Raw genomic sequence first — 8,123 nt, 5'->3', positions numbered from 1 at the left:
CATGCGGAGATTCTGCCCCAGGCTTCGGGGTAGACCAGTGCAGCAGGGTAATTAGGCTATGATTACCGCACCATTTGCTCCATTAGCCTTCAGACCACCAAGAGGTGGAGGACAGGTGGGTAGGGGCCGTCCTAGAGGTGGAGGCCAGCCAATTGGCGCTCCAGCCCGGTTCTATGCTTTTCCGGCCAGACCAGATGCAAAGGCCTCAGATGCAGTGATTACAGGTATTATTTCTGTTTGCGGCAAAGATGCCTTCGTATTATTTGATCCAGGGTCTACATATTCCTATGTGTCATCTCTATTTGCTCATTTTCTGGGTGTTTCTCGTGAGTCCTTGAGTACTCATGTTTATGTGTCCACTCCTGTGGGCAATTTTATTGTTGTGGATCGGATCTACTGGTCCTGCATTATTACATTCTGTGGTTATGAAACTAGAGCAGATCTTCTACTGCTTGAGATGACCGACTTTGAAATCATCCTGGGCATGAAGTGGTTATTTCCATATCATGCCATCCTAGATTGTCATGCCAAGACTGTTACCTTGGCTATTCCAGCATTACCTAGGCTGGAGTGGAAGGGTTCCTCTGTTAGTGCATTTAATCAGGTTATTTCGTTTATAAAGGATCGACACATGGTTGAAAAGGGTTGTTTGGCTTATCTAGCCTATGTTCGGGATAGTACTGTAGAGACTCCGACTATTGATTCAGTGACTGTAGTTCGGGAGTTCTCCAATGTAGTTCCTTCAGATCTTCCACGCATGCCACCAGATCGTGATATTTATTTTTGTATTGACTTGGCTCCAGATACCCTACCTATATTCATCCCACTGTATCGCATGGCTCCGAAAGAATTAAAGGAATTAAAAGAACAGATTGAGGAGTTATTAACAAAAGGGTTCTTCAGACCAAGTGTATCACCTTGGGGTGCACCGGTATTATTTGTGAAGAAAAAGGATGGAACTATGCGAATGTGTATTGGCTATCGCCAACTGAATAAAGTCACCATTAAGAACAAGTACCCGTGGCCGCGTATTGATGATATATTTGACCAGTTGCAGGGTGCTAGGGTGTTTTCTAAGATCGACTTGAGGTCGGGGTACCATCAGTTGAAGATTCAGGATTCGGATGTTCCGAAGACTGCTTTTCGGACTAGATATGGTCATTATGAATTTCTGGTGATGTCTTTTGGTTTGACTAACGCCCCGGAGGCATTTATGGATTTGATGAATAGGGTATTCAGGCCATATATCGATTCGTTTGTCATTTTCTTCATTGACGATATTTTGATTTACTCGTGTAGTAAGGAAGAGCACGAGTAGCATATCAGAGTGGTGCTTCACACACTGCGGGAAAAAAAGTTTTATGTTAAGTTATCTAAATGTGAGTTTTGGCTAGATTCTGTAGCATTTTGGGGGCATATTATATCAGGCGAGGGCATTAAAGTTGATCCTAAAAAGATCGAGGCAGTTCAGAATTGGCATCATCCCACTTCGGCGATTGAGATCAAGAGTTTCCTAGGTGTACCAGGTTATTATCGTCGGTTCGTGGAGGTATTTTCATCTATTGCAGCACCTTTGACCAAATTAACCCAAAAGGGTGCTCCGTTCCGATGGTCTGATGATTGTGAGGTGAGATTTCAGAAGCTCAAGACAGCATTGACTACAACACCAGTGTTAGTGTTGCCTTCCGGTTCGGGGATGTATACAATGTATTGTGACTCTTCACGCGTTGGTTTGGGTTGTGTATTAATGCAGGAGGGCTGAGTTATTGCATATGCTTCACGTCAGCTGAAACCCCACGAGAAGAATTACTCGGTGCATGATTTGGAGTTAGCTGCAATTGTTCACACTCTTAAGATTTGGAGGCATTATCTTTATGGGGTGTCTTGTGAAGTTTACACTGATCATCGTAGTTTGTAGCATTTGTTCAAGTAGAGGGACCTAAATTTGAGGCAGCGCAGATGGCCTGAGTTACTAAAAGATTATGATATTACTATCATGTATCATCCGGGCAAAGCGAATGTGGTTGACGACGCCTTGAGTAGAAAGGCGGAGAGTATGGGTAGTCTGGCTTTCATTTCAGCAGAGGAGAGACCATTAGCCTTGGATATTCAATCCTTGGCTAACAGACTTGTGAGGCTGGATATTTCGGAGCCCAGTCGGGTTCTTGCGTGTGTTGTGGCCCAGTATTCACTATTTGAGCAGATCAAGGCTCGCCAGTTTGATGATCCACACTTAATGGTTCTTCGATAAACGGTACTACGGGGTGGTGCCAAGATAGTTACTATTGGCACGGATGATATTCCTAATGTGGATGGACTGAGGAAAAGGATCCTAGAGGAGCCACACAGTTCTCAGTATTCTATTCATTCAGGTGCTACGAAGATGTATCGTGACCTGAGGAAACATTATTGGTGGCGACGAATGAAAAATGACATAGTTGAGTATATAATTAGGTGTCTAAATTGTCAACAAGTTAAATATGAGCACCAGAGGCCAGGTGGCCTACTTCAGCAGATGACTACACCGAAGTGTAAATGAAAACACATTACTATGGACTTTGTAGTTGGGTTGTCGCGGACCTTGCAGAAGTTTGATGCAGTTTGGGTCATTGTCGACAGGTTGACCAAGTCGGCACACTTTATTCCGGTTGTGACTACGTATACTTTAGAGAGGTTGGCCCAGATATATATTCAGGAGATAGTTCGGTTGCACGGTGTGCCAGTTTCCATCATATCATATAGAGGCCCTTGGCTTACTTCACATTTCTGGAGGTCAGTACAGAGTGAATTGGGGACCCGCATAAAACTCAGCACAGCCTTTCATCCGCAGACCGACGGTCAGTCGGAGCGGACAATTCAGATTTTGGAGGATATGCCTAGGGCATGTGTGATCGACTTTGGAGGTCAGTGAAATTGTTTCTTGCCATTAGTCGAGTTTGCTTATAACAACAGTTACCAATACAGCATCGAGATGGATCCATTTGAGGCTTTATATGGTCGGCGATGTCGTTCGCCCATCGGATAGTTTGATCCCGCTGAGGCTAAGTTATATGGTACTGATTTGGTGAAGGATGCCTTGGAAAAGGTAAAGTTGATTAAGGAGTGACTTCGTATAGCACAATCCAAACAGAAGAGTTACGCGGATCAGAAAGCGCGTGATTTATCATTTATGGTGGGTGAAAAAGTTCTCTTGAAGGTTCCGCCAATGAAGGGAATAATGAGATTTGGGAAGAAGGGAAAGTTGAGCCCAAGGTTTATAGGACCATTTGAGGTGTTGAGACGGGTTGGGGAGGTTATTTATGAGCTTGCCTTGCCTCCCAGTCTACCAGGAGTTCATCCGATTTTCCATGTATCTATGCTCTGGAAGTATCATGCCGACATGTCACATGTGTTAGACTTCAGTACAGTTCAGCTAGATAAAAGCTTGGGTTATGAAGAGGAGCCAGTTGCCATTGTTGATAGACAGGTTCGCCAATTGAGGGCCAAGAAGATTTCTGCGGTAAAAGTCCAGTGGAGGGGCCAACCAGTCGAGGAAGCAATTTGGGAGGCCGAGGAAGACATGCGGAGAAGATATCCACACTTATTTAGCACCTCCAGGTACAATTTTAAACCCGTTCGACGACGAATGTTTGTTTAAGAGGTGGAGAATGTAATGACCCAACATGTCATTTTGACTTTTAGAATCTTGTTCCCCCATTTACTGCTCAATCTATGCTTTATAATTATTATATGATTGACCGGGGTGGTTAGTTCGGGTCCGATGAGATTTTTAAAATGGATTGGAACACTTAGTTCCAAAGTTTAAAACTTAAGTTGACACGTTGGCTGGATGTCGACCTATGTGTAAACGACCCCGGAATAGAATTTTGATGATTCCAACAGCTCCGTATAGTGATTTTGAACTTAGGAGCATGTTCGAAATTTTATTTGGAAGTCCGTAGTTAAATTAGGCTTGAAATGGCTAAAACAGGAATTTAAGTTTGAAAGTTTGACCGGGGAGTTGACTTTTTGATATCGGGGTCGGAATCCAGTTCCAAAACTTTTCATAGCTCTGTTATGTCATTTATGACTTGTGTGCAAAATTTGAGATTAATTGGACTTGATTTGATAGGTTTCGGCATCGAATGTACAAGTTGGAAATTTTAAGTTTCATTAAGCTTGAATTGGAATATGATTCGTGATTTTAGCGTTGTTTGATGTGATTTGAGATTTCGACTAAGTTCGTATGATGTTATAGTACTTGTTGGTGTATTTGGTTGAGATCTCTAGAGACTCGGGTGAGTTTCGGACGGCTAACGGATCATTTTTGGCCTTTGGGAGATAGCTGATAGCTGCTGGTATTTTTCTTCTGGTTTCCTTATATGCGATCGCATAAGTTCATTCGCGATCGTGTAAGCTAATTTAGGTCAGAAGTGACTTTGTTCTATGCGATCGCGTGAGATGGTTTGCAATCGCGTAGGCTTGTTTGAGGTAGTGATGATTTTGTTCTTTGCGATCGCGTGAAGAGAGTCGTGATCGCGTAGCTATGGGAGTTTGTTATTCGCGAACGCGTGAAGAAGGTCGCGATCGCGTAGAGTAAGCGGAGCAGAAGTGGAGGTCACGCGTTTATGCTTCGCGATCGTGTGGATGAGTTCGCGATCATGTAGGCCTGTGAGTTTGAGCTTCGCGATCGTGTGGACAAGTCCGCGATCGCGTAGGGTTAATTTAAGCAGTGGGAGAATTTTTCATCGCGATCGCATAGAGCAAATGACTAGGCAAAGAGTTTAAGTTCTGAAAATGGGACTTCGTCCCATTTTCCATTTTTACCGATTTGGAGCTTGGATTGAGGCAATGTTTGGGAGATTTTCAGAGAAAATAACGGGGTAAGTGTTCTTAACTCAATATTGGTTAAATTACCCCAATCCATCACTGTTTTTATCATTTAATTAGTGAATTAAGTTGGAAAAGTTTGAAAATCCTCATGGATAAATTTGATGATTTGAGGGCTGAATTATTATCGGAATTTAATAATTTTGGTATGGGTAGACTCGTGGTTGAATGGGCGTTCATATTTCGTAACTTTCGCCGGATTCCGAGATGTGGGCCCCACGGCCGATTTTTGAGTTAATTTCGGGTTTTTATTTAAAAATGTAGTATTTTCTTATGAAATTGATTCCTATAATTTTTGGTGACTGTATCGAATTATTTTGGCTATATTCGAGCCATTTAGAGTTGGATAATCGAGGAAAAGGCCTATAAGTGGATTAAATTGGAGCAAGTCGAGGTAAGTCTCTTGTCTAACCTTGTAAGGGGAAATTTACCCCATAGGTTATTTAAATTAATAATTGTTGCTAATTGTGGGGGGCTACGTATGCACGAGGTGGCAAGAGTCCGTGCGTAGCTACTATTTATGCTAAAGTCCGGGTAGTTTAGGACTCAAATCATGAATTGTGTGTGTTAATTGTATTCTTTATTTAATTAATGTATTTAAACTATATTGTGAGTTGCTAGGGAAGATAGTAAAAGATTGAAATCTCATATACTTGAATTTTTGTATAAATTAATTAATTGTTAAAAGAAATTGTACATCGTCTTGTATTAATCTTATAATATATATATCCTCATTCCGGAGGTACATAAGAAAATGTCTTCCTTTCTTGTGGAGCGGGCCGAATGCCTCGGCGGTATAGATGCATATATGGATCGCGCCGCACGTCCCTCGGCAATGTACACGACACTTTGGATCGGGTCGTACGACCTCGGCAGAAATCGTGCCTAATTATAATAATTACACGATACCTTGATATTTTAATTATAGCTTGTGAAGTTAAATAAATTGGGAATTGTCGTAGTTGAAGTAATTTAATTATTTCTGTTGGTTAAAGAAAATTATTGTTAATTCTATAAATCATGTTGATTTAAATATTACTATTTTTATTTTATTTATTATTATTGACCCTTAGTGAGTGTCAAAGTCGACCTCTCGTCACTATCTCTTCGTGATTAGGCTTGATACTTACTGGGTACACGTTGTTTATGTACTCATGCTGCACTTTTTGTGCAGGACCTGAGACATGTACTATAGTTGGACCTATCAGCGTGCACCCACGTTATCTAGAGGCTTAGTGGTGAGCTGCCTTTCTTAGCCGTTCTGCAGCAACTAGTGCCTCTTCTTGAAAAAAATTTCTGTCTATTTCATTTCAGACAGTATTTAGAATTTTTGTATAATCTACTAGATGCTCATACACTTGTGACACCAGGTCTTGTCACACACTAGTAGAATTTTTGGATTTAATTCTGTTCCTATATTTTTTTTAATTTACCAGATCTTTTTATATTGTTATAATTCTTGCAAGTTATAAAAGTTTAATTACTCGGTAAATTTTTAAATAGTTTAATATGTGTTTAAATCACTAGTTGGCTTGCCTAGCTGTAGTGTTGGGCGTCATCACGACCTATAGGTGAAATTGGGTCGTGACATTTTACCTCCCGTATTGAACCGATTTTTAAAAGTTTTTGTACCTCAACCTGAATCACTTGATTTTTTAAAGAGCCTTGCTACCTCTTCTTTTGCTTGACAGGTTGGTACGAGGGATCTTCATTCAGTTTGTGGGTCATCTCCTCCGGAGGTATACCTGTCATATCTGAATGTGACCAGGCAAAACAATCTGCGTTAGCTTTTAAAAATTCAACTAACTTACCTCTCATTTTTTGGATCAGCTTCGCTCCAATATAAACTTTTCGGTCTGTCCATTGCTCGAATAGTACAACAGCTTCGAGTTCTTCAATTGTTGTTTTGATGTTTTCATTCTCCTCTGGTTCTTGAATAACATCAGGTCTGAAATCTACATATGTTTGCCTTGAGCCACTCTCAGCTGAGATCGGATTTACCACATCTTCGACGGGATTCTTGTTCGTATCTTCATTCATCGTGCGTGAATCTACCATTGAATTGATATTTTTAGAAACCTGTTGATCTCCGCGGATTTGCCGAATTCCCCATTGTGAAGGAAACTTAATGATTTGATGTAACGTAGATGGTACAACATCTATGTCATGAATCCATGGCCTCCCAAGAATCACATTATAAGCCATGTACGTGTCTATTACTTGGAATTTCGTATCCTGGATAATTCCTTCTGCAAATGTGGTAAGCATTATCTCCCTTTTTGTAATAACGGTTGAATTATCAAATCCAGATAAGGATCGTGCTTTTGGTACTATCTTGTCGCCCATTTGCATTTCATTCACCACTCTTAGAAGAATAATATTCACGGAGCTACCTGGATCAATCAAAACTCATTTTACATTGGCATCATGTATAAGTAAAGAAATTACCAGTGCATCATTGTGAGGGATTATCAAGCCATCTGCAACTCCATCATCAAATGTTATACTATCTTCTTCCAAAACTTGGCGAACTCACTTCCCGTGGGTCACAATGAATTTTGACGTCTTTTTCACAACTGTGTATGTTACACTATTGACTTCTTCCCCTCCGCTTATCACGTTAACTGTTCTTTTTGGAGACGGGGGTTTTGGAGGTTCTTGTCTATTTTCATATAAGATTGCTTGTCTTTCTCGCTAAACAAGTCGGTTAAATAACCTTGCTTTAGCAAATGCTCTACTTCACCTTGTAATAATCTGCAATCCGTTGTTTTATGGCCATGGTCATTATGAAACTCGCACCAGAAAACTGGATTCCTTCTGCCTAGGTTTGATCTCATTTCCTTTGGCCACCGCACCTTATCTCCCATACTCCTTAAAACAGCTACCAACTCAAATGTGCTAATATTGAAACTGTAATCACCAATCCTTGCATTCGTGTTGGTATCTCTATCACGTACATCTCGTTCTTTTCTAAATATGGATGATGATCCCGCATCTCTGTTCCTCAATCTAGGGTCAGACCGTACATTTTCTGGTTTGGACCGTGAGTCCCGCCCTGCGGGTCCCATATAAGGCTCGTACCTATTTTTACCGAACCTTTTTTCAGACTCTGACCGCCTTGAATTTACTCTTTCATCAACCCTTGACTGTGCGACGATGTCTTCTTCAATCCGCAGCTTGGTGTTGTACCTGTTATATACATCGTTCCATGTTGTAGCAGGGAATTCTCGTAAGCTTTTCTTGAGTCTTCTCGT

Source organism: Nicotiana tomentosiformis, chromosome 11, assembly GCF_000390325.3.
Source record: "Nicotiana tomentosiformis chromosome 11, ASM39032v3, whole genome shotgun sequence".
NCBI lineage: Eukaryota > Viridiplantae > Streptophyta > Magnoliopsida > Solanales > Solanaceae > Nicotiana > Nicotiana tomentosiformis.
The sequence above is the reverse complement of the archived record's forward strand: the minus strand, read 5'-3'. Positions refer to the sequence as shown.